Genomic DNA, 27,810 nt, shown 5'->3' with positions numbered 1-27,810 from the left:
AGACTGCTATTATAGTTGATGGGGAAGTCTGTCTCTGTACCATTTATAGAAATTTTGTGGATAATAGAGAAATAAGCATGAAATGTAAACTGAGATTATACAATATGCAAGACGCATGTGTCCTGTTCTACAGTGTGTAGTCTAAACTGGAAAAGTTTTGCATAGTGGCACTTCTGTCTTTCCTAGTTTAATTGTATATAGTAAATAAGATTCACAGTTGTGCTCATAAGTTTACATAACCTGGCAGAATTTATGATTTCTTGGCCATTTTTTAGAGAATATGAATGATAAATCAAAAATTAAACCACTCATGGTTAGCGTTTGGCTGAAGTAATTTATTATCAATCAACTGTGTTTACTCTTTTTAAATCATAATGACAACAGAAACTACTTAAATGACCCTGATCAAAAGTTTACATACCCCAGTTCTTAATACCGTATTTTGCCCCCTTTGACATCAATGACAGTTTGAAATCTTTTGTGGTATTTGTGGATGAAGCTCTTTATCTGCTCAGATGGTAAAGCTGCCCATTCCTCTTGGCAAAAAGCCTCCAGTTTCTGTAAATTCTTGAGCTGTCTTGCATGAACTGAACGTTTGGGATCTCACCAGAGTGGCTCAATGATATTGAGGTCAGGAGACTGAGATGGCCACTCCAGAACCTGCACTTTATTCTGATGTAGCCAATGACAGATCGACTTGGCCTTGTGTTTTTGGATCATTGTCATGTTGAAATGTCCAAGTACGTCCCATGCAGAGCTTCTTGGCTGATGAACGCAAATGTTCATTCAGTATTTTTTGATAACTTACTGCATTCATCTTGCCATCAATTTTGAACATGTTTCTTGTGCCTTTGTAGCTCACACATCCCCAAAACATCAGCGCTTCACCTCCGTGTTTCACAGTAGGAATGGTGTACATTTCACCATAGGCCTTGTTGACTCCTCTCCAAATGTAGCATTTATGGTTGGGCCAAAAAGCTAAATTTTGGTCTTAACACTCCAAATTACTTTGTGCCAGAAGGTTTGAGGCTTGTCTCTGTGCTGTTTGGCGTATTGTAAGCGGGATACTTTGTGGCATTTACTTAGTAATGGCTTACTTCTGGTGACTTGACCATGCAGCCTGTCTTTCTTCAAGTGCCTCCTTATTGTGCATCTTGAAACAGCCACATAACATGTTTTCAGAAAGTCCTGTATTTCACCTGAAGTTATTTGTGGCTTTTTCTTTGCATCCCAAACTATTTTCCTGACAGTTGTGGCTGAATTTTTTGTTGGTCTACCTTACCGTGTACCCCTTTGTGTCAACCTGTGTGCATGTTATCAGGCCAAAATCATCAGGGTATGTAAACTTTTGATCAGGATTATTTTGGGTAGTTTCTGTTGTCATTCTGATTTAAAAAGAGTAAACAGTCGATTTGATAATAAAGGACCAGGGTATGTAAACGTATAAGCACAACTGTAAAAAATATCATAAATTTACATTTTCGGAACTGTACATTACAGGACACTGGTTCTTTAGACCTTCTGAAAAATTAGGTCACCAGTCACAGCCCACAATGTGAATTTTTTCATTTTAACTACTTGACCTCTAGAAATTTACCCCCCTTCATGACCAGGCCATTTTTGTGCAACACGGCACTTCGTTACTTTAATTGACAATTGTGCGGTCGTACGACACTGTACCCAAGTGAAATTGATGTCCTTTTTTCCCCCCCACAAAGAGCTTTCTTTTGTTGGTATTTGATCACCTCTGCGGTTTTTATTTTTTTGCACTATAAACAAAGACCGACCAACAATTTTGGAAAAAAATAAAACAATATTTTTTTACTTTCTGCTCTAAAACACATCCAATAATTTATTTTTTTCAATTTCTTCATCAATCAGTGGCGATCAGTGACTTATACTTATAGTGGGACTGCAATATTGCAGCTGACAAATCAGACACTTGACATTTTTGGGAACCAGTGGCATTAATACAGTGATCAGTGGTAAAAAAATATGCACTGTCACTATACTAATAACACTGTCAGGGAAGGGGTTAACATCAGGGCTTCCTGTCTTTTGTACAAAATGGCAGTCTGCCTTGTTCCACTCTTTCCTGTCAGAGCACACACCCCCATATCAGTGCTTCCTGGGCTTTTTAGCATTAGGCATGTGTTTCCCATATTTGCAAGCAAGTCACCTGATCTTGTGTTCAAAGTTTAAGTTTTACCAGGTGGATGTTCAGGCCTCTTCTGATGCTAGTTTTGGATTTAGCCCAGGTTCACACTGAGCTGCGGGAATGAGCTGAACTCCCACGATTTCACTCCCGCATGTCAGTCCGGGTTTTGGCTGTGATTTCAGAGTCATCTGTGCAGGTTTCTGCACAGATGTCAATGTAAATCGCAGCCCAAAATCTCAAAAAGTAGTACAGAAACGACTGTTTGAAATCAGTGTGGTGCTGCAAATGCAGCGTCACACAGATTAGGGTGGTGCCATTGTCGCCAATTTGACATGTCAAATCGTACCAATGTGAACCTGAGCTTGAGGTTCTTCAAGCCATTCTCTGAGTTTCTTTGAGCCCTTTCTTGACCAGTTTCTTATATGGGCCATTTGACGTTTGTTTGCTGTGTTGCCCGCTCCCCAGTTGGTCTGCTATTGGACATCACAGTGGCCTAATACTTAAAGAGCATGTTCCCTGATTAAAAAGTTAGGATGTGTTTTACTAATTTGTATGTTACAGGACTCCAGCCCCTTCCCTCTATTTCTTATGATCCACTCCTATTATTGCTTGTAAAAAATGTGAGGTTTGCTTGGGGGGGGGGCTTGTATAGAGCAGTCCACACATCTTTGTTTACCAGTGTCCAGTCGTCTGAAGGCAACTGGATAAGCCAGTGGTCTAAGACAGCCATTCTCAACTAGGGCTTTGAGGAACCCTACAGATTTTGCTAGAGGTTTCTTAAAATGGTTGTTAACCCACTTAAATGCTGCCTCTCTGCACCTTTATAATAATTGTGCCTGTGTTCTGTAATAAAAACGGCAGGATTGTACCTGTATGAGCTCCACCCCGGGCGCACAGCTGATTCCTCTCCTCCCTTGTCTCTCCGGGTCACAGCTGCAGTGGGCAGGGCTGAGCCCACCCGCTGACATCAGCCGGAGCAGAGGGGGAGAGAGAGCGCCGAACCGACTACAATTAGCTGAGTGCCAGGATTGGAGCTCATACAGGTACAATCGTGCATTTTGTTTTTAAAGAACACAGGCACAGGGACAATTATTATAATGGCAGAGAGGGTGGGGGGAGTGGAGGGTAAAGCAGAGACAGGCAGAGAGGGTAGGGGGGAGAAGGACACAGGAGACAGATAACAGGCTGCAGCTGATGGAATCACACAAACTCACCACGATGTCAGAGCTCAGCAGCCATGATTATCGTGGTCTGTTTGCAGAGGGGTGGGTATAGCCAGGCAAGATCAGTCATGTTTTTCAGGTCATACGGGTTTAAGCAAGGAGTGATGTTTGTCTCTCAGATAAGTTCCCACTGACACCAGTGATTTTTTTTTTTTAGCTTTCTATAAGGGGAGATTCTTCCCACTATCCACAAGGGAGCATTCTTCCCACTGACTACCACACTAATGTACAGTAATTTGTATATAATTTAATTATTGGCTGTAGGGGTTTTCTGAGACTGAAAAGTTGTTTTTAAGAGTTCCTCCATGTTAAAAAGTTTGTCTAATGCCGCTTACACACGATCAGACTATCCAGACTTTCCGAACGAGCGAACCTGCCCACACACGCCCAGACTTTTCCGGCGACAAGGTTCTTCGGGGTGGGGGGGGGGGGTCGCTCGTTCCTGACAGGCCGGACTATGTGCTCGGATAAGGGTCTGCTATGGACCTTGGGGGACCCTCACACCGTTTTTTCGGTGCAGGGGTTCCCCTTTAAATCCATACCAGGTGACGGGGCTAGCGATGTGTCAATCCCGCTGATGGAGGTGGCGACATTGACTTACTTCACTAGTTCTGTCTACCTGGAGCCATGTTCAAAATGAACAGACTTTTCTCCGTATGTGGGCAAGTCTGTTCATTTCAAAAGTCTGGCGGACTAGCACACAGATGGGCGGACTGTCCAGACAGACAGACAATTTTGAGTCAAGACTTCTTTCTAAGTCTGCTGGACTTTTGGGAAGAAAAAGTCAGCCGGAGCCCACACACGGGCGAATTGTCCACCAGGCTCTGTTCCGCCGGACCAAGTCCGCCGGGTAGTCCGATCGCGTGTACGTGGCACAAGAGTTAGACTCTGTGTCTTGTAATCTACTCAAAGAAAATACATTTACAGGCAAGACAAAAATCCTATTTGCATGATGTGCTCATTGTAATCTACATTTTAAAGAAAATTTAAAACCTGCAATACAATAAAAATATAGGCTAAACCACCTTCTTTAAATGCTAGTTGCCTGGCTTTGAGCGTGTGGTACTGAAGTTAGAATTATTGCTCTGCATATTTGTTCCAAATCAATGACAAGAAAGTATTGAAGTCAGAAAATCCCCATGACAACTAAGTAACCGTCATTTTCAGGACAGGTCAGCAATCAAAGCCTACGTATTTCTCTCAGCATAGTTTCCTTTAATGTACATTTGTTCTGTGTTTCACACGCTGCTACTTCCTGCTCCTTATTAGTCAATTCTCTTGATGAGCAGCCAAGGTAACCAATAGAGTAAGGTGAAGGACATGGGATGAAATGGGCCAGACCCAAGCTTGGTACTCTGGATATCAGAGTGTCCCAAGTCTGGAGCCATGGCAGCTGGTGTTTTCTTTTTTTGGGGGGATGGGGGGGTAGCGGCCAAACAATCCACCCCCGATCATCCCCCCTGGGCGGTCAGTCAATAGGGGCCCTGCACTTACCCCATTTCGCGGGCAGCTGCTTTCTCGGTTTCCCTGTGTCTCCTCCCTCCTCTTCCTTTCGGCCAATCCAATCGAATCTCCTTTCGGCCAATCCAGTCGGATCTCCTTTTCGGCCAATCCAATCGGATCTCCTTTTCGGCCAATCCAATCGGATCTCCTTTTCGGCCAATCCAATCGGATCTCCTTTTCGGCCAATCCAATCGGATCTCCTTTTCGGCCAATCCAATCGGATCTCCTTTCGGCCAATCCAATCGAATCTCCTTTCGGCCAATCCAGTCGGATCTCTTTTCGGCCAATCCAATCGGATCTCCTTTCGGCCAGTCGGGTGAGCCACTTCCTGATTGGCCAGGAGGAGAATCAGTGTTACAATAGCAAATTTTCATTCGCTATTGTCACACAACTGGGTGGGCTTCGGGCGCAGTGCTCTGCGCTCCGAGCCCACCCTTTTTTGAAGCCTATTAGAGCCTCTGTGCTTAGAAAAAAAAAAAACTCAGATTAGAATCCATGCGTCCGGCGCCCTGCATATAGATCAGGGGGTTGGACTGGTCTGTAGGCTTCTGGGGTACTCCATAAGGGTCCTTTCACATGGTGCTGCTCCACTCTGATCAGCAGGGGATCCGTGAGCCGATCCCCTGCTGAATCAGAGCTGAACTGGATAATTATGGTGGCCGGATGTAAACACGCTTGTGCCCATTTACATCAGACTACCTCGGATCCATCATGCTTAGGTCCAGAAAAGCACACAGTCCTTTTCCATTTTTTTTTTCCGAACCTGGATGGACTCTGAGGTAGGTGGGTGCAAATGGGCACAAGTTCGTTTGGCGTCAGCTTGCCCATAGACCTACATGATGGAGCTTCTGATCAGGTCCGCCTGAAAAAAGAACAGTGGGATCTGATTGAAATGCCAGTGTGAAAGGGGCCTAATGTGTCAGAAAAGATGTGCTTGATATCAAATCTACTGTATGTCGCATATAAGTTTAAATGTACAATAAATGCAATATACTACTTTACAGGTTTAAGATTCTCTACATCCTTATCATGCATACTTCTGTAAGTGTAATATGGGGTATTTTCTCTCTGCACCCCGTTTATAGCATGTTATTGACCATTCTTTCTTATCAGACCACATTGTGCCAAAAATAGAAAAAAAAAATGGAAGGAAGACAGGGAAATTCCTTGAGGGATATATATTATTCGGATGATGTCTGCTTGGCTAGGTGGATGACTTTTGAGGGTTAAAAGAGTCACCTCTGTAGAGCAGCACTTTAAAATATTTGGGACCATTTGCAGAGATTTTTATAAATCCCAGAGTTCATATTTAAAGTATTACTAACCCACAACAGTAAAATCTGTCAGTTTATGCAGTAAAGCATGCTTGTAATACTCACTGTGGCACCTACAGTGTTAATCTTCTGCATTGTGTAAAGAGGCTGCTTGATTCTATCTTCTCTTAACCTCCCCTTCTTCCATTGTCCCCAGTGTATCTGCTGATAGAACAGAGCCTTGAGGGCAAGCTGCACATGCTCAGTTTGGTGTATATTGCTAGAGAGTTTTGTTCTTCTTTTTGGGAAGGGTGCATTTGATCAGCACAGGGCTAATCGGCACTGTCCAGACAGAGTCAGGGGTCCTGTAGCCTTATAGCACAATCGGGGGAGAATGAAAACTGCGCCTACAGGCTTTACCCAGACCAGATAGAAGTTACTAGACTGATCTTACTGCTGGTGAGAAAAGGTATTTAGCAGTTTATATTTACTAAAATATTTGCATTTCCATGTTCTATGTACTGTGGGAGACCAAATATAGTGAATGCAGGGTCCAGGGTTTAGTAATGATTTTAATAACTACATATCTGGTTTAAATGGTAGATTTGTATCTAACCCCTTCCCGCCGAGCTTCCGGGGGGTATACTCTGCTTCCGGGGGGTATACCGGGATGATGCCCGCACCTGCAGGCATCATCCCGGTACCGTTTTCTTCAGCAGGCGATTGGCTTTCCAGCCATAACAACCGATGCGGCTAAAAGCCACTCGGCTGTTATGCCGGAGGAGCGGGAGGGGACGTCCCCCCCTCCCGCCGCCTCCCGCCGCTGTTACTGGTGCTCCTGTTCGATCGGGAGCACCGATTCCGTGTGCGATGCCTCCGGCTGCTGGGCAGGGACTGGAACGAAGCCGTTATCGGCTTCGTTCCAGTCTCCTCATAGTAAACACGGAAGCGACGTCATGACGTCACTTCCCGTTTACTCGGCTGCCAATGGCGCCGGTTTAAAAAAAATATACGGTAGTCAGAATCGCCGTTTTCGGCAATCTGAATACATTGAAGTGTAAAGGAGGGGTGGGGGGTCTTTTAGACCCCCAATCCCTCCATAAAGAGTACCTGTCACCGCCTATTACTGTCACAAGGGATGTTTACATTCCTTGTGACAGCAATAAAAGTGATCACATTTTTATTTTTTAAAACAATTTAGTCATTTTAAAATAAATAAAAAAATAAATACAATTTTTTTTTAAAGCACCCGCCGTCCCCGCGAGCTCGCGGAGCAAAGAAAACGCATACGGAAGTCGCTCCCGTGTATGTAAACGGTGTTCAAATCACACATGTGAGGTATCGTCAGAGCGAGAGCAATAATTCTAGCACTAGACCTCCTCTATAACCGTAATTTTTTTTTAAAGCATCGCCTATTGAGATTTTTAGGTACCGTACTTTGTCGTCAATCCACAAGTGCGTGCGATTATAAAGTGTGACATGTTTGGTATCTATTTACTCGGCGTAACATTATCTTTCACATTATGCAAAAAAATTGGGCTAATTTTACTGTTTTTTTAATTCATGAAAGTGTCCCTTTTCCCAAAAAGTTGCATTTAAAACACCGCTGCGCAAATAACGTGTGACATAAAATATTGCAACAATCACAGTTTTATTCTCTAGAGTCTCTGCTAAAAATATATATATATATATATAATGTTTGGGGATTCCAAGTAATTTTCTAGCAAAAAATATGGATTTTAACTTGTAAACACCAAATGCCAAAAATAGGCTTAGTCATGAAAGGGCTAAAATGGAGATCCTAATTGGAGACGTACAGGCACTAGAGGGCAAGCACCTAGCTGCGTAAGACATTTGTATTATATTTTAAGTTTTGAGCCATAACTTTTCTATAATCTATGGAGTAACACATATATTTAAACAATGGCTTCCCATCACTGATAAAAATGCTAGAAACAGATATTATATCTTTATCCTGTTCTGCTTGGTAGGCAACCATGTGCTGCTGGTTAAATGTTGTATAGGTTTTATTAGATTACTACAGAAAGTGGGAATGTATTGTCTACTACTGCCACTAGAGGGCAGCAGAGGTCTACAACTATGCACAACATTCTAAGTAAATTGCTCTTTTTCTGGCCACCAAAGGTTTCCCCTCTGGGAGACAAATAATGATGTCATTTTAGCAAATACCGTAAATGTGGGTCATTTTATTACTAGTCTGTCAGTATACTTAATACACTGCTGCACTTGTCCTCAAGACATAATCTAGTGCCATCTCTGTCCTCTTTATGGATATTATTTAATATACTGTGCTATCTTTACTGTAAGTGGAACACGGTTCAGCTCTGCACAATGCCATCCCAATAATAGGTCTCTGCATGAGCTGTATCATCTGTGACCTTGCTTGTCTTTATATCTTCCCCTACTTATGAATATCATCAACTTTCAATTGTATCAGCTAGAAAAAAAAGTGACATGAATGTACCACCCAGAGGGGACTCAGAAATGGCAAGTGCTCGGAAATTACAGAGGCATCTAATTGCCTTGAAAACAGCATAATGTGCCTTACAGGATGGGCCTTCTACGTAGAGGGATCTATAATGGTGGACAATAAGCTGTAACTAGGAGGCCATAACAAACGTCTTTTGTAGAATAATGAGTACAGTTTGCTCTCTGCTTGGATCCATTATGCTATGATGATTGAGAGAATTCTGTTTCAGCCTTGGTTTATTTTCATGGTTTATGTTGAATATCTACTGCATAATTTTATTCCATCTTAGATTTCCTTTTTTTTTTCTCACTTAGCTGTATCCTGGCCAATCCTGTTTTTTTAAACTCCATCAGCTGCTATGCAGCATTTCTCAATATTGGGCACCTGGTAGGTGAATAAGTGTACTAGGCTGAATGGTTGGGGCATATTTCCTGTTGGATGCCATCCTGAGGCATGCACTGCAGCTTTTTTATTGACTTCAGTTGATTCAACAGTACAGGCTCAATGGCGCCTGCAATTTTTTGAGCTGAACCGCATGCTCCCCCACCACTCTCTACAGTGTTCTCACTACAAGTACAGACTACTCCATATTCTCGCTGCCTGGATTACTCATTTATTCTCTACAGCTGGACTTAGCAAATGCACACGATTTCAAAATAAGTTGGGAACGCTACAAAATATGTAACGAGAACAGATTATTCCAGCACACACGCAAAAAATGACATTTAACTCCTGCAAGGCTATTTAAAACACCTGAACATTAAAAAAAAATATGGGGATTTGGTCACATCATATGGCTATATGGTGCTTAAATTGGTTGTAAAAGTTCGTGTTTTTTCACCTCAATTTCACCTGAACCCTCGAACTTGTCCCACGGGGACATGCTGTCTCTCTGCTATGGGGTTCTCCGCTGTTGATTGGATAGATTGATAGCAGTGCAGCCATTGGCTCCCACTGTTGTCAATCAAATCCAATGACGCGGGGGCGGGGCCGAGTCCTGCATTCGGCGTCTATGGATGCCGCAAGCTGGACTTGGGATATGAATATGAACACTGCTGTGAGAAGATGGAGTAGGCTGCGTCTGCGGTCTGTACTTGTACTGAAGAAATTGATGAAGGGGAGATGGTTTAGGTTGTTTTTTCTTTTAAAGTAGGTAATATATTAAAATTATAAACAGTACTATGCAAAAATTGTGGGGGAAAAATGCTGTAAATTGGGAAAGCTTTCAGAAATAAGGTGTTCATAGTTTATTTTTATCAGTTTAGGTACATTTGCACACAGTTTTTGAAGAAACTCAGCAGGTAGGTTGTTCCAAACATCTTGGAGAACTAAGAGCGGATCTTCTGTAGATTTAGGCTGCCTCAAATCCTTCTGTCTCTTCATATAATCCCAGACAGACTCCATGCAGTTAAGATCAGGCCTCTGTTATGCCACGTACACACGACCGGACTTTCCGGTAGAATAGGTCCGACGGAATCATTCCGTCGGATAGTCCGATCACGTGTGGGATAGTCTGATTGTTTTTCTACGACGGACCTAGAAATATAACATGTTTTAAATCTGTCCGAAGGACTCAATTCCTATCGGGAAAACCGTTCGTCTCTATGCTGGTCCGACGGACCAAATACGACGCAAGGGAAACTATTGGCTACTGGCTATTGAACTTCTTTTTCTAGTCCTGTCGTACGTCATCACGTTCAAACCTAACAGACTGTCGAACTGACTTTAGTCTGTTTGTTCGGAAGTCTGTCATAACTCAGTCGAAAGTCCGTCGGGAAGACCGTCAGACCTTTTCTGCCGGAAAGCGCGGTCGTGTGTACGCAGCATAAGAGTCAAACCATCATTTCCTGGACTCCTTGTTCTTCTTTACGTTGATGATGGTTCTTAAAGAGGCATTCCACCTACAAAAAAAATATTAAAAGCCAGCAGCTATAAATACTACAGCTGCTGACTTTTAATAAATGGACACTCACCTGTCCCAGGGTCCAGCGATGTCGGCAGCCGAGACAGATCGATCGGTCAGCTCTCGGCTGCTGCTGCCGCCATTCTCGGTGAGGGAATCAGGAAGTGAAGCGTTGCAGCTTCACTTCCCGGTTCCCTACTCCGCATGCGCGAGTCACTCAGCGCAATGAGAATGCTCCGCGCTGTCTCTGGGACCGGTGTGTGTCCCAGCAGACAGCGCGGCGGGACAGGAAGGTGCATAGACTCCCGTGGGAGTCTATGGCCGGACGTGGGTGCAAATACCTGTCTTAGACAGGCATCTGCACCCCCCTGAATGGTGCCAAATGTGACACCGAAGGAGGGGAGGGTTCCGATGAGCAGAAGTTCCACTTTAGGGTGGAACCCCCGCTTTAATGACACTAGGTGTATGTTTGTTTGTTTGGGGTCGTTGTCCCACTGCTGAACAAATTAGTGCCAATCACACTCCTCACTCATGGTATGGCATGATAGATAAGTATCTGCCTGTATTTTCCAGCATTGAGGACACCATTGATCCTGACCAAAACTTCAACTCCATTTTCTGAAATGCAGCCCCAAATTTACAAGCATCTTCCACCATGCTTCACTGTTGCCTGAAGACAATCATTTATTGCACTGCTCTCCAGCACCTTGTGAACAAACTGCCTCCTACTACAGCCAAATATTTAAAATTTTTACTCCTCCGTCTAGAGCACCTGCTGCCATTTTTCTGCACCCCAGTTCCTATGTATTTGTGAATAGGATATGGAAACAAGGCCAAGTGACTCAACTATCTAGATACATAGCACATATTTTAGGACTGCATTCTAGTGGTCAGAGTTTTTGTACTATAGACAAATTTGGTCCTGTGAAATGGATGGACATTAGCTTCTACGCAATAATGAAGCTAATGTCCTAATGACTTCAATGAGATGACTGTGTGCAACATTATTGAGCATTTAATTCTGTTGCTCAGAGTGGGGCTTAAATGTTAAGATCAGTGTTAAGAGTTCATGTTAGGGTTTAGTAAGGATTGGTGTTACAGCGGAGTATATAACTCTGCTGTAGCTAGCAAATACTATAAATGGGCTCCCTGAACTTAGCACAACTGCATTGTTTTAAGTTGTAATGGTTACTGGATATCCTTATCAGGTAACTCATTGATTTTATCCGTTGCTTGCTATTTAATCATTGAGTGTAGACGTAGACGAATGGCTGGTGTAGATCAAGGTCAGTTAAGCAGCACTGTGAGAAAAGGGATGATGATGGCACCTGCAAGTAACCTTCAGTTCAGAAATCCATTTTCATCTCATTTACAGATAGGTCCCTTCTGTGTCCTTTAGAGCTACAGTTCAGGGTATCTAGAACCTATAATACGGATGCTTGACAAATTAATGGAATGATGCCAACTTGACAATGGTGAACAATTAATGGCCAGTCTAATTAGGCAAAGGTTTATTGATTTCATTTAGGTGGACATTTCTTTGAATAAATATTTGTAAATGTGCTATGCAAAAAATCCTACACTTCTAAAGACTCTAAAGATCCTGCATTTCTAATAACCCAAAAGACAAAGCCATTATTTGCTGCTTTGTCATGTTACATGCATAATTCAACCATGCCAAGAATGGTAATCTGCATCATTTGTATGGGATTAAAAGTTTAGGTTGCTGGTCTGGCTTTACAGTTAGTAAACCATTGTTCTTAATGAAACCAAGGCATAGGGTCACCAAATAACAGGTTTAAACTGGATCTCCATATTTTAACCCCTGTGTATTCACATGTCACTTCTTACAGATACTTAAAGCGGAGGTCCACCCTAAAGTGGACCTTCCGCTCATTGTAATCCTCCCCCCCTCCGGCGCCACAATTGGCACCTTTCAGGGGGGAGGGGGTGCAGGTACCTGTACAGTACAGGTATCTGCACCCACTTCCGGGATGGCTCTCTGCGGAAAGGGACGTAGATTATGCCCCTTTCCGAAAGTCCCCCGCTGCCTGCTGGGAAACACAAAGATCCCAGAGGCAGCGGGTCCATCCTTATTGCGCAGCGCGACTTGCGCATGCGCAGTAGGGAACCGGGAAATGAAGCCGAAAGGCTCCACTTCCTGATTCCCATACCCAAGATGGCGGCGGCAGCACCCGAGAGCCGATCGAGAGATCGGCTTCGGGTGCCGACATCGCGGGCCCGCTGGACAGGTAAGTGTCCTTATTTTAAAAGTCAGCAGCTGCAGTATTTGTAGCTGCTGGCTTTTAAAAAAAAAAAAAAAAAACGCGGACTCCCGCTTTAAAAAGGTCAGTCCCACAGTTCAGATACAATAATTCTCAAAACAATCCTTGCATCCTTATAGTTGTTTTGCCATACCAGATTTAACCAGCAGGTGTCTCTGCAAGTAAAGTCTAAAACTGCACCACCCAGGGGTTCATTTACCCCTATCACTTGAGCCATGGCTTTGTTAAAGTATAACTAAAGGGAAAACTTTTTTAGTTAGTTTTGGATAGAGTGGAGAGGGACTGGAACGTCTGTCAGTTTTTAATGCCGTCTGTGTCCCCGTTGATGAGATTCACCCTCCCTATTTGTCCTGTTTTACCATTATCAACGAAAGTGAAAAAAAAAATCACAAATTTTGAGTTGTCTTTAGAAAAGTAATAGAGGGGAAAGCTTCCAATGGGGACACTAGTTCTGGTGACCTAGGGGTAACCAAGGAATTCTCTTAATTTGCAGGGACTTCCTCTCCCTTCCAGTTTGGATAAGAATAGGAAGTGAAGGTAAATCGCTACAATAGGACACGGCGAAAAAGGAAAAAAATAAAAATCTCAGAAGTTATAACTATAAAATGAAAAAAAAAAGTTACGCACCCTCCATAAGATCAAAAACGCTGGATGAAAAATGCTGATAATAGCTTTTTTGTGCTGGCTTGTAGTAGCGTTTTAGTAACTTTTAGAAGCTTTTAGGAGCATTAGCATTTTATTTGTGTTTTTACAGTACATAAAATAAAATAAGCCTTGAAAAAAGCCTTTTAGGAGCATTTTATTAGCGTTTAGAAGCTTTTAGGGTCTTTTTAGGGTTTTATTTCTGCTGAAAAACATGACAAAACATGACATAAACCATTTTTTTCCTGGTCTTTGACACTAACGCTCAAAAAACCCTAATAACCTAAAGTAGTGTGCATGGACACATAAGATAACACTACTTAACTTTTAGAAGCAGAAAAAATACTAAACGCTTCTAGGAGCTTAAAAAATTGCTAGCGTGCGTGGAGCCTAATAAGACAGAAAAATGGCCAGTGGTGGCCCATCCATAATCCATGCAAATACATTTTTGCTATTGTATTCCTGATTCTCATCCCGGCCAATCAAGAAGCAGGCCCTGAGACTTAGGTCTCCTAGTCAATCGGGTCTCGGGACCCCCACTTCCTGTTTGGCCGGGAGGTGAAGCAGCAGCCCTACCCTGGATCTTTGTCATCTGCCTCCTAAGGTAAGGAGGCCCCTGATCGCCACCTTCCCTGTGTGGCAGTGGGGGATTGACACCTTTCCACCAATTTTAGGGGGAGGGGAAGTTGATTGGGTATGGTTTTCTGCTCCCCCCAAATATTGAGCACCATCTGCCACTGCTGATGTCTATACATTTTAACACCCCTTCCACCTTCTTTGCTAACTTTGCTATGCAGAAGGAAAATAAAATTCTTCCTCATATCCCCCCCCCCCCCCCCAAAAGGTAGTTGCCTAATTTCTTTTCTTTATGAATTATTCATTGGATGTTATACATTGCAATAAAATCATTTGATCAATCGTTCGGTTGAGAGCACAAGCAACTGTGACGATTCTCAATTATGGCATGCCTTCAATGTAACTGTTTTGGGAAACCGTTAAAGGAGATGTATGGGGCTATTAACAAAACAAACCTATATACACAAGACTGCAGCATCGGCATGATGGTGCAGCTGCCCCAGGTTGGGTCTAAGACTGAGAACTAACCACTGATTGCTCAGCTCTTGATCTTCCCGAAGTGGAGAGCAGTGACTGTCGCCGCTCTGTAGCGGGTGTGGGCACAGCTGGTTCAGCTCTTAGCTATGTGCTGAGAGCCGGAGCCAGCTGTCAATCAAAGACATGGTCGGGATCCTTCCAGAGCCTGCAGCAGCTCTGTGACATCAGCTGACAAAGGGGTTTAAGCTGCTGTCAGCTGATTCTGGGTCACAGGAGAGTCCAGTGCCAGGCATTTCCCCGTTCTGGCTTGTCATGACAGATCACTGCTCCCTGTCATCTACAGCGGTGATCACTGTCATGTGACTTGAAGCCCAACCCCCCACAGTTAGAATCACTCCCTAGGACACCCTTAACCCCTTCATCGCCCCCTAGTGGGGTTAACTTCTTCACTGCCAGTGTCATTTCCACAGTACTCAGTGCATTTTTATAGCACTGATCACTGTGTCCCAAAAAAGTGTCAAAAGTGTCCGATGTGTCCGTCATAATTACGCAATCCCAATAAAAATCACAGATCGCCGCCATTACTAATAAAAATTTCAAACTAAAAATGCTATAAAATTATCCTCCATTTTGTAGAAGTTATAACTTTTGCGCAAAGGAATCAATATACGCTTATTGTGATTTTATTTCTTTTTTTTACCAAAAATATGTAGAAGAATACATATCGGCCTAAACTGAGGAAATAAATTGTTCTTTGTATATTTTTGGAGAATATTTATTATAGCAAAAACTAAAAAAAATTGTGTTTTTTTTTTTTTTTTTCAAAATTGTCTCTCTTTTTTTTAATTTTTTTTATAGCGCAAATAATAAAAACCGCAGAGGTGATCAAATACCACCAAAAGAAAGCTCTATTTGTGGGGAAAAAAAATTCAATTTTGTTTGGGTACAAAATTGCATGACCGCGCAATTGTCAGTTAGACCCCTTTCACACTGGGGCGTTTTTCAGGCGTTTTTCATGCGCTTTAGCGTTAAAAAAAGCGCCTGAAAGAAGCTGCAACTGCAATCCCAATGTAAAAGCCCAAGTGCTTTCACACCAAGATCCCTTTCACACTGGGGCGTTTTTCAGGCGTTTTTCAGGTGTTTTAGCGTTAAAAAAAGCGCCTGAAAGAAGCTGCAACTGCAATCCCAATGTAAAAGCCCGAGTGCTTTCACACTGAGGCGCTGCGCTGGAAGAGCGTCAAAAAAAGTCCTGCAAGCAGCTTCTTTGCAGCGCTTTTGGAGCGGTGAATACAACGCTCCTAAAACGCCCCTTCCCATTGAAATCAATGGAAAGCGCTTGTAAAACGCCTGAAAAACGCTATTGGCAGCAGCGTTTTGTGGGCGCTTTTAACCCTTTATTTGGCCACTAGCAGGGGTTAAAAGCGCCCCATTAACGCTCGTAAAGCGCTGCTAGTTTAGGCGGCGCTTTACGAGCGTTTTTCGGGCGCTGACATTTCACATTGGGACTGCAGATGAGGCTTCTTTCAAGCGCTTTACAGGCGCTTTTTTTAACGCTAAAGCGCTTGAAAAACGCCTAAAAAACGCCCCAGTGTGAAAGGGGTCTTAAAGCGGCGCAGTGCCGAATCACAAAAAGTGCTCTGGTCAGGAAGGGGGTAAAATCTTCTGGGGCTGAAGCGGTTAAAGTTTACATTCTGGTACACTGGCAGTGTGCCGGGAAGACTGCACTCCTGCACTGGCCAATCAAAACGGTCAAAGTCCAGCACCTGGAAGAACCCAGGGAAAAGATGCTGGTGCCAGCGAGGGATCTCACGGGCTTCGGGACCAGCTTTGGAGCATAGGTGAGTATTTATGCCTTTTAGTTCCACTTTAACCCCAAAAAAAAAAATAGCCCATATTCAGGCTTTATACGTTTCATGCATGTCAGCAATGGCAGCCAACATATTCTCTCTGTACAGTTTTCCTTTTAAAGAATACAGTATGTAGCTATAATAGACTATTACTTGTGCGGGGGGAAATACAAGGTCTAGAATGATCCGTGTCGGAGGATTATGGAAACAGCATGTGTGGAGATAGGAGGGAGAAAAGAAATGTTTGTCCTGACATTTGTGGCCTTTTAATTAATATTCCACATTAATCTGGCAGCGGTTCAGCAAATTAATGCACATTCAGCATGTCAATACACTTTCATTATCCTCCATGCAGCGTGAATAGCTGGGGCCCTGGTGATCACTGCAAACACTTAATCATTACTAGTCAAATAGCTGTCACCGCGTCTTTCAAAGGAATGAATATGTATGGTCTCCTTTCTGTGCACCGGAGGAATAGTAACGCAGAGTACTGTGTACCTATACCTCAAAGTGCTTGAAGTTCCAGTTCAAGCGTAGTTCGTGTTCACGACGTCTGTCTAAACAGCAGGAGATGTTCTTTATGCCAATTGTAAGGACAAAATCCAGCAAAATAAACATGCAGTAATAAAACCCTTGGTTTAAAGCTAAACTGCAGGCAAATAGGATTTGTATTTCTGTTCATCCAGTGCTGAGATTTAAACAGCCTTGTCGGTCAGCAATTGGTGGCTTGAAAGTATCTTAGCAACACTCAGCTAGGACAATTCCTGTACCCCACCTTGTGATTGGACAGTGAAGGAGCAGCAGCAGAATGATAAGCTCCTATTTCTGTCCACTTCTGCCAGCGTGTTCCTTGTCGGCACATACATGCAGGATACCTAAACTGTACCCTTTTTTTTTTCTTTTAAAAAGCTCCCAATGATTGTTTTTACTTGTACATTAAAATTAGACTTGGGAAACTTAACATTAATAAATCACCGGGATCAGATGGCTTGCGCTCGAGGGTACTTGGGGAACTCAGTCAAGTAATTTGCCAGGCCAAATTGTTCCTAATTTTTACTGACAGTCTACTGACTGGAATGGTACCAGCTGATTGGAGAAAAGATAATGTAGCACCAATATTTAAAAAGGGCCCAAAATACTTCCCTGGGAATTACAGACCTGTTAGCCTAACATCAATAGTATGTAAACTCTCGGAGGGGATGATAAGGGACTATATACACCCTTTGGGCTCCTTCTGCTTGATTCTGAGCATGCGTGAACTTTTGCGTGATGGACTTAAGTATATACGATCGGAAAGTCAGACCACAAAGTTGTGTTGGCGGAAAATTTTAGAACCTGCTAGCCAACATTTGTTAGCGGAAAGTCCAACAACAAATGTTCGATGGAGCATACACACAGTCGAACTTTCAGCCAACAAGCTCACATCCAACATTTCCTGTCGGAAAATCCGACCGTGTGTACGCGGCATTAATGTATCCTTCCTTTTATTTCCTCTGAAATTTGTGATCACAACAGCTAGAGAGAGAACGCAGGCAGCAATAAAAACTTAAGCCTTTCCACGCCATCCCAGCAGCCCTTTACCTCAATAGAACAGCTGTGGCATAGTTGAGGGCTCATTTACATTTTTTCAGTGCGTTAAAAGAGAATTATGGAATTTTTCCCCCCAATCATACTTACCCAGGTAGATGCAGCATCGGTTCCCCGCCGGCTCCACTACATAGAACCGAGTGATCGATCCGCGTCGATCACTCCGTTCTCACAGCTCCCTGAGCAGAGAGCTGGTGACTGTCAGTCGCCGCTCTCTGCTGTGCAGACCCCCCCTCACTGGAGCGCTGGGCTGTGGAGGGGGCGGGAGTGGCCAGCTCAGGCTCTCAGGTGCTTTGTTTTTTTATGTGCTTTTGTGGTGACTGGCATTTATCTATTGGAAAATAAATTAATTTACAGCACACACCAGGGGCGTTGCTAGGTCTACAAAAGATCTGGGACTAGAGCCCATAGCAGCAAAGCAAAGAAAGGCATACGCTTGGGCAGGCATACACATGTATATAATGTGTGTGTGTGTGTGTGTGTGTGTGTGTATATATATATATATATGTATATATATCTCCCCAGAGAGCCTCCCCCTTAAATCAAGGTCCCTAGAGAGCCTCCCCCTTAAATCAGGGTCCCCAGAGAGCCTCCCCCCTGCATAAGGGTCCCCAGAGAGCCTCCCCTCCCCTTGGAGACCCCTGCAGAGACTTAGGGCTATGGTCCCCAGATTCGGGGCTATAGCCCCGAAAGCCACCCCTTAGCGACACCACTGACACACACTATGGACAAGACTGTATATGGTTGTCTATTATACGTGTGAACGTATCAAGACCTAGAAGTTATGTAGAGACGAGAGCTGGGTCAGATCTCTTGTGAATGAGATGAATTGAGGGAGATTTGAACATCATGCAGGAGACAAGGAGAGAGGGGTAAAAATTAGGATGACTCCATGGACTTTAGGGTTAGTTAGTAGAGCCTTTGCTTTTGTTAATTTAAGATCTGAGTGCTCCTTTAAAAAACAGCTGTACCTTTCGGAGCCCCAGTGTGGCCCAAAAAATCTGTTCTGTGCCAACGGGGCAAAACGAATGTATTATAGCTATATTCTGTGCTGTCCAAATATAGCTTTTAAATGGATTGAATTTCCTATAACACTAAGGCCGCGTACACACGGGCGGACTGTTCGCCCAACCTTGTCCGCTGAACAGTGTTTGGGCGGACAGTCCGCTCGTGTGTGGGCTTTCAGCGGACAGTTTCAGCGGACAGTTTGACGGACAAAGTCTTTCGGAAATTCCGAAAAACTGTCCGCTGAAACTGTGTTTGAGCGAACAGTCCGCCCGTGTGTAGGCTACTTTCGAAATGAGCAAACTGTTCCCGCTCGGAGGAAAGTCTGCTCATTTCGAGCGCGTGTGAAGGTAGGCGGGGCCCGCGACGGAGACGTCGCGGGCTCCGCCGCCTGGAATGGGCTTAAAGGGGAACCCCAACGCCGAAAAAAATCGGCGTGGGGGTTCCCCCAAAGTCCACAACAGACCCTTGTCCGAGCACGCTACCCGCCCGGCCAGGAAAGGGGGGCGAGCGAGCGCGCCCCCCCTCCTGAGCCGTACCAGGCCGCGTGCCCTCAACATGGGGGGGTGCCTTGGGGAAGGGGGGGCCGCGCGGCCCCCCCACCCCAAAGCACCTTGTCCCCATGTTGATGAGGACAAGGGCCTCTTCCCGACAACCCTGGCCGTTGGTTGTCGGGGTCTGCGGGCGGGGGGCTTATCGGAATCCGGGAGCCCCCTTTAAGAAGGGGGCCCCCGGATACCGGCCCCCCACCCTATGTGAATGAGTATGGGGTACAATGTACCCCTACCCATTCACCTGTGAAATAAAGTACAAAAAAAAACACAACACAGAGAAAAAATATTTTATTGCACAGCTCCGGGGGTCTTCCGTCTTCGGGGGTCTTCTCGCCGGACTCCTCCGCTATCTTCGTGTAGCTCTTTTACTAGCGGAGGAGCCCGGCTTTCTTCCTCCCCCCTGCCGGCCTCTTCTCCCGACTTCGGGGGTCTTGTCCCCCTCTTCGGTTCTTCTGCCGGGCCACCGCGCCTTCTTGTAGCTCTTTTGCAGGCGGTGGCCCGGTCTTCTGTCGCCGCTGCCTTCCGTTCTTCTGTCGCCGCCTTCGGTTCTTCTGCCGGACCACCGCGCCTTCTTGTAGCTCTTTTACAGGCGGTGGCCCGGTCTTCTGTCGCCGCTGTCGCCGTCGCCGCCTTCCGTTCTTCTTCTTCTTCTTGTTCTTCTTCTTCTTCCCCAGGAGATGTTGACACGTCGCTCTCTCCGGCCGGAATGCCAGAGCCGCGCTGTGCGGTCACTTATATAGTGACAATGGGGCGGTGTCACATGGTATATGTCACATGGGTTGGTCACATGGTGACCCCGCCCCCTTACGATGTCATAGTCCCCATGTGACATCAACCCATGTGACCAACCCATGTGACATATACCATGTGACACCGCCCCATTGTCACTATATAAGTGACCGCACAGCGCGGCTCTGGCATTCCGGCCGGAGAGAGCGACGTGTCAACATCTCCTGGGGAAGAAGAAGAAGAACAAGAAGAAGAAGAAGAACGGAAGGCGGCGACGGCGACAGCGGCGACAGAAGGCGGCGACAGAAGAACGGAAGGCAGCGGCGACAGAAGACCGGGCCACCGCCTGCAAAAGAGCTACAAGAAGGCGCGGTGGCCCGGCAGAAGAACCGAAGAGGGGGACAAGACCCCCGAAGTCGGGAGAAGAGGCCGGCGGCGGGGAGGAAGAAAGCCGGGCTCCTCCGCTAGTAAAAGAGCTACACGAAGATAGCGGAGGAGTCCGGCGAGAAGACCCCCGAAGACGGAAGACCCCCGGAGCTGTGCAATAAAATATTTTTTCTCTGTGTTGTTTTTTTTTGTACTTTATTTCACAGGTGAATGGGTAGGGGTACATTGTACCCCATACTCATTCACATAGGGTGGGGGGCCGGTATCCGGGGGCCCCCTTCTTAAAGGGGGCTCCCGGATTCCGATAAGCCCCCCGCCCGCAGACCCCGACAACCAACGGCCAGGGTTGTCGGGAAGAGGCCCTTGTCCTCATCAACATGGGGACAAGGTGCTTTGGGGTGGGGGGGCCGCGCGGCCCCCCCTTCCCCAAGGCACCCCCCCATGTTGAGGGCACGCGGCCTGGTACGGCTCAGGAGGGGGGGCGCGCTCGCTCGCCCCCCTTTCCTGGCCGGCCGGGTAGCGTGCTCGGACAAGGGTCTGTTGTGGACTTTGGGGGAACCCCCACGCCGATTTTTTTCGGCGTTGGGGTTCCCCTTTAAGTCCATTCCAGGCGGCGGAGCCCGCGACGTCTCCCTCGCGGGCCCCGCCTACCTGTACACGCGCTCGAAATGGGCGGATTTGCCTCCGCCTTACGTGGGCGAGTCCGTTCATTTCAAAAGTTGAGCGAACTGTTTGGCAAACAGTTCGCTGAAACAGTCCGCTCAAAAAGTGCCGTGTGTGGCCATGTCCGTCCATGCTAATTTTGAGCGGACTGTTTGCCGAAACTGTTTGACAAACAAAGTTGGGCGAACAGTCCGCCCGTGTGTACGCGGCCTAAGACCCTTTTCATACTGAGGCGTTTTTCAGGCGCTTGTAAAGTGCTTGAAAAATGCCTCCCCTGCAGCCTCAGTGTGAGTGCCAGAGTGCTTCCACACTGGGGAGGTGCGCTTGCAGGCCGTTCGAAAAAGTTCTGCCAGCAGCATCTTTCGGGCGGTGGAGGACACCACTCCTCCACCACTCCTGCCCATTGAAAATAATAGGCACTGCTGCTGAAGCGCCTGCAAATCGCTTCGGTAGTGTCGTTACACAGGCGCATTTAACCCTTTATTCGCCCGCTAGCGAGGTTAAAAGTGCCCCGCTAGCGACGGTAAAGCGCCGCTAAAACTAGCGGCGTTTTACCGTCAACACCCACCCCAGTGTGAAAGCAGCCTAATGCAATGTAAACATGATAGGATTTTCTGACAACAAAATCCATATTTTGTTTTCCGATGAATGTTGGCTCAAACTTTTCTTGCATACACACAGTCACACAAAGTTGATTGGAAATTCCAATCGCCAAGAACGTGGTGACGTACGACGAGCCGAGAAAAATTAAGTTCAATAGCCAGTGCTGCTGTTCTGCTTGATTCCTAGCATGCGTGGCACTTTGTGCATCGGAATTGTGTACACACGATTTTGACGGAAAAATGGAGAACCAGCTGTCAAATTTTGTGTGACGGAAATTCCTATGGAAAAATGTGTGTAGCCTCCCTACACAGGGTCTGAATTTCCGACAACAAGCTCCTATCAAACATTTTTAGTTGGAAAATCCTATCGTGTGTGTGCCGGGCATTAGCACCATCTAGTAACCAAATGCAGTATTTTCAGTTCAAAATCAATTATTTACATTCGAACAGCACCGGATATAGCCTATTTTACCCCATTTTCACAGAACAAACGTACATGCACATTCACTGGGCGAATGGCTTTGAAAATACTTTATAAATCACCCCAATATTATTCTCTAGGCTTAAATGCACTTGAAAAGATCTTATTTATTATCTTAATTATTTTTCACCCTTGCTCTTTTGTTCTCTCATTTAAAATTCTAAAGGCAAATCCACTTTGCACTGCAAGTGCAAAGTACACTTGAAATTGCACTGAAAGTACTCTTGGAAGTCAAGTCGCTGTAGATCTGAGGGGGACGTGCAAGGCAAATAAAACAGCATTTTAGCTTGCACATGATTGGATAATCAGCAGAGCTTCCCCTCTTTTCAGATCTACCCCTCAGATTTACAGCGACTGCACTTCCAAGTGCACTTGTCGTTTTGCACTTGTAGTGCAACATGAATTTAATTTAATTTAAAAATGAATTTTCCTTTCGTAAATAACCTCCAGTGTGTACCTAATTTAAAATCCCAGCAAGTATACGCAAAGGTTGATGGAAATTTAGTATGAAATGGAAAATAAGTTATGCATAGCATAGATTAAAGTGGGAATATAGATTTCCCTACAGATAATATTTCACCGTGCTGTGTTCGTATTCCCGGCTATTTTGGAAGGAAGAAGGAGCTCAGTGAGGAATAAGTGGCAGTTCACATTAGTTTGCGTGACCCATGACAGGTGGTAGTTTCTTAGAGCTGTTATGACACACTCCATTGTGTACATTCATCGGCTGTTGTGGATTGGCAGTTGATAGGAAGTACATAATGATGCTAAAGCACAGCAGTTTGACCTCTATATTACATGTTATATTCAGTTAGGCGATCTAAAAATAACCGCTTTACTAAATTCAGCCTCATGCCTAGATATAGCAATTGTCTTCCAACTGCTGCAGCGTACATTCCTACATGCATTTTACCAAGTACAAGACTGAAGGGATTGATTGGAAATGAATAATACATGAAGGGGATAGTGAAGGTTTTTTTTTTTTTTTTCCCTCTCTGCGCAAATCCAGCCGCATTTCTCCTGAATGCAGCTACTAATTGGACATCTTTCAGCACAGTCAATAATAATGCCGCCCTGGATTACGCCAGTGTTTACCAGACTAGCAGAGATTAAGAACTTGTCAGGAAGATATTAAATGAGGCTCAGGAAATGCTTTATGTTGGGATTTAGATGTGTCACTCTATAAGAATAACTATGCTTTACATCATCGGAAAAAATGCAGATGGGCTGCGCAAAGTACAGAGCGCTCCATTCTATTGTCTATCTTAATTAAAGGGGAAAGTAAAATGAGAAGCAGTGTACCTATATTTAAAGAACTACTTTATGAAACTCTCTGGAACGTATAATGCTAATCACAAATCATTGTATGCGCAGCAGATGATCAGGTCAGGCATAGGCATACTGACCTTTAAACAGGTTCCAGGTATGTAGACACATCAATGGCTGACAATAACAGAAGTGAAAGGTTGATCATAATAAGCACAGACAAGCTAAGTACATACACAATGCGAGTAATACAGGGCATGACTAGTCAGACAGACCTCTATCCAGGGCATAAGCAGACATACTAAAACTGGCCATGCACAGATACACCATAATCCGATTCCTCCTTCCACACTATACAGCATGGATGGTCGAATCTCCCACTGTGACTATTGTATTTTCATAGCCCCTCCCCCAGCTGTCAAACAACCTTAACATCCTCCAATGGGATGTCAGATGGGAGCAGCTGACATCTGACATGGCCTCCTCCCCCCTGACTAAATTTTGGCCTGTTCCTCAGGAACCAGCCAAAATTAGTATAGCAGGGGTGACATACGCAACATTGCGGGTCGCATCAGTGTTATGGTTGCACTCAAAGGGCCAGTTGTAATCTGTAAGATTATATGTCCAGAGCAGCCCCCTCCCCCACCATCAGAAGAGTTTCCCACCCTCTCTTACATCACAGTGCACTCTCTTCCCTTGTGCCCGGAAGTAGCTGGAGGCAGAGCTGGGAAGCAGAAGGTGCAGCGTCTGGAGAAGTATCAGAGGAGACCTGGAGTCCGCTGAATGCCAAGACTAAGGATGGCAGAGATTAGGGGGTGCTGAGACTGCACAGAGAGGCACAAGATCTGTATATAGGAGGAGTTCTGTCCTCTCTGCTGCTGATTGCTGAGACAAGGTGGGGGCAGAGACAAGGGGGGAGCTGCAGCAGCAGAAGAGGTATGAGGGGCACATGGAATGGCATAGTGGACCGGTGTTTGACGCATGTAGCGTATAGTGTTTGGCCAGCTTAAAGAGGAACTGCAGTCTGCTCACATCATTTGTAATAATATCTGCCATTTTGAAGCTTCCCTCCAACCACTTTGCATATTATTTCATATATACTGTGATTGTGCACTTGCTAAATATGCTGCAGAAATCGCTCTCCATTGAGTCTGGCTACAACCATTTTAACTGTGGGCAGCTGAAACTGCTGCCTGTTCACTTCCTGGATTTACACAGACATACCTCCAGCTCTGCAGCTCTCATTGGCCCTCTTATGATGCCCCCCATCTTGGCATCCCCCTCTCCCTTCCTGGCAAACTCTGTCTAGAGTGAGAGCCAACTGTGCATGATGTCATAAGCCTAGGCTTTTTTACCAGACAAGAAACAGGAAGTGGGCTGTATAAGGTATTTACTGGCAGAAAAAAAAAATGTTACTATCCAAAGTTAAAACAGCAAGGGCAGAAGATTTCATAGATGCAAAGTTGAAAAACAATGACTGAAGTTACGCTTTAACCTGTTAATCAGACACAAGCTTAAAGTGGAAGTAAACTCCGCTATCGTTTTCAGCCAAGGAAGCTGCCATCTTTGCCTCTGTTTAATCTTCAACTGCTATGGTGCTGCACATGTGATCCGTTATGATACCAGCCATTGGATGGTTTGATAGTTTGGCTGAGAGCACAGCCAATGTGCAGTTAGCATTCTCGGCATGCCTTTTTTTTTTTTAACTGTTTAAATCCATGGGTTTACTTCCACTTTAATGTCCAGCAGTCTATTCAGGAATTCTTAATTGAGACAGATGTGCACAGACAATACCTGAGCAGCAGTGTTGAGTAACAGTCAGCAGATGACGAGGTTCAAAGCTGATTATTTTATAGACAGACTGATTTAGGCAAGATTAAAAAAAAATATATATACTCTTTGAATGCAGGTAACATTGCAGCATTAAAGAAACCAAACAAAATTGCTGACAACAAGATATCCGTGAAAGTGATTCTTCAAGTTATTGGGAAAAAAATGTTTTTGGCGGATGTTACATAAAATGATCTATAAAAACATTCCTGTTTGCTTACCTAAAATCATTAGATAAAAATGATTTAATGAAAGTTCCGGAACAGTTGCTACATAAGGCAGAAAAATAAAATAAATAGATTAATAGGAACTGAGTTCCCCCTGCTCCTTTGTCTGGAAGGCACATACTGCACATTATTTTGGTATTTTTGTTTAGGAGAATATTTGGATTACATATTGACACTCTTTTAAACCATAGAAATGAAGACCGGTGGGGTGGAGGTTGAGGGGTGGGGGTAAGGGTTATTCTAAAACATCCATGTCATTAGAAACTATAGAAACAGATCTTCAACGCATACATTTTTTTGTACACTGAAATTGGTATGTCCTTTACATTTACTTGTAAGACCTGCAAATATGGATTGAAAGTACGTCTATAGGCTTCAGCAGTTCTAAAGACCACAGTGACAATCAATGGCATCATAAATTATACATGGCTTCATTCTATTGATGGAAATTTCAAACAGACCCGTTTAATGTCAGTCATGTCACTAAAAAAACATGTACACCTTCATGATTGAAGATGTTCTTAAATCTTTTCTACATCATCGTATAGCAGAGCTACATGAAATAGCCCAGACGTGTGAGCTGGGTGATATAGGACTGGCTATAGTCAAAGATATTAAAGAGGAAGTAAACCCTGATGGGTTTACTTCCTCTTTGATTCCCTGCAAAGGTAAAGCATAATTGACTACTATGCATCGCATAGCAGTCCATTATGTGTCACTTACCTGACACAGGAGCCAGCGAAGTCACCGCTGTCCCCTGTAGTTCGGCGCATCCATCTTCTCGGTGGGTCTCTCTGCTCCGCCGCTGTCACTCGGCGAAGCCGCGACTACGTCACTCCCACGCATGCGCGCGGGAGCCGCCACTCGCGGCATATTGCCGTTGACAATGGCGCGCTCAGTGAGCCTGTGGTTCCTGTCTTTCGGCAAATATCTCCTAAACCGTGTAGGTTTAGGAGATATTTCTTGGACCTACAGGTAAGCCTTAATCTAGGCTTACCTGTAGGTCAAAGTTGGTTGTAAGGGTTTACAACCACTTTAAAGAAAAGTTGAGGCATTACCCAAGCTTTAGGGTTTCTAATCTATACTAATAACTTGATAGCTCGACTCTGATTGGTTACTCAGGGAAACGCAAAGGTTTCCCTTTTCTTACATTTATACATGAGAACCATTAAAACTTTGGGGTTATAGAAAGAAGTAAACTATGCAAAACTTAGAAGTCCCAACATTAACCCCTTCTCATGAAAGGGTAAAACAAATCTAAATGCCTAAGCCCAATTTTGTGACTTTGATATGTTAGTAAAGCCTTACATATCACAAGTACTTTATGCATCCAGGTGGATTATACTTTGTATTTTTCAGGACAAATTGGGCTTTCATTTGGCGGTAAATTGTAATGGAGTTCTCCTGCTTTTTTTTTTTTATATTATCAAAGAATACCTGGCCCACAATAGTAAAAAAAAAAAAATATTTTAAATTTAGTTTTTTGGTACTACTATAACCTACCCTGTTTCCCCCGAAAATAAGACAGTGTCTTATATTAATTTTTGCTCCCAAAGATGTGCTAAGTCTTATTTTCAGGGGTTGTCTTATTTTTCCACGAAGAAAGCACGTTACACATTTATTGTTGAACACAAAAAGGTAATCTATTACCTGTATACAGTACGGTAGTACCGGTAGTTGTCATCACAAACCAGCATAACCAGACCATTATTTCCATGTACAACAATCTATGGTACATTTACTGATACCGTATTTACCGGTATGAACACAAAGTAAGATTTATTCAATGACAGTCATGTCATCATCTTCTGGAACATCAACATAACAATCCAAACCCTAAATTTCCTGGTGAATGTCTTGTGACTCCATTTCTTTCAGAATCGGTGGACCAAATCTCTCATGTTTAGTAATAGCACTGTCCTTAAATGAGTACTTCTTGTCAAGGTAGTCTGCTTGTAGTGTATTTGCAATGCAACTGTCAGTGATTTTCTCCCTTGAATTCTTCACCCAAGTCACAACCTCTTGCAGTTTAGGTTTCACAAAGTTGCCACGCTGACTTCTCTCCATTCTATTTTCAATGTAGTCATTAATTTCCATGCGCAAATTGTCCTTGAATGGCTT

The 27,810-nt window shown here is 44.4% G+C and overlaps 1 protein-coding gene across 6 annotated transcripts in view; it reads left to right on the top strand.

Moving 5' to 3' along the window:
• The window catches only part of ARMH4 (armadillo like helical domain containing 4), a 289,560-nt gene that overhangs the window by 109,431 nt on the left and 152,319 nt on the right, over positions 1–27,810 (top strand). The gene's annotated exons all lie outside the window — the stretch shown is intronic.

This window comes from Lithobates pipiens, unplaced genomic scaffold, assembly GCF_037356315.1.
Source record: "Lithobates pipiens isolate NorthernLeopardFrog02 unplaced genomic scaffold, aLitPip1_a1.2 Scaffold_30, whole genome shotgun sequence".
NCBI classification, from domain to species: Eukaryota; Metazoa; Chordata; class Amphibia; order Anura; family Ranidae; genus Lithobates; species Lithobates pipiens.
The sequence above is the reverse complement of the archived record's forward strand: the minus strand, read 5'-3'. Positions and strand labels throughout refer to the sequence as shown.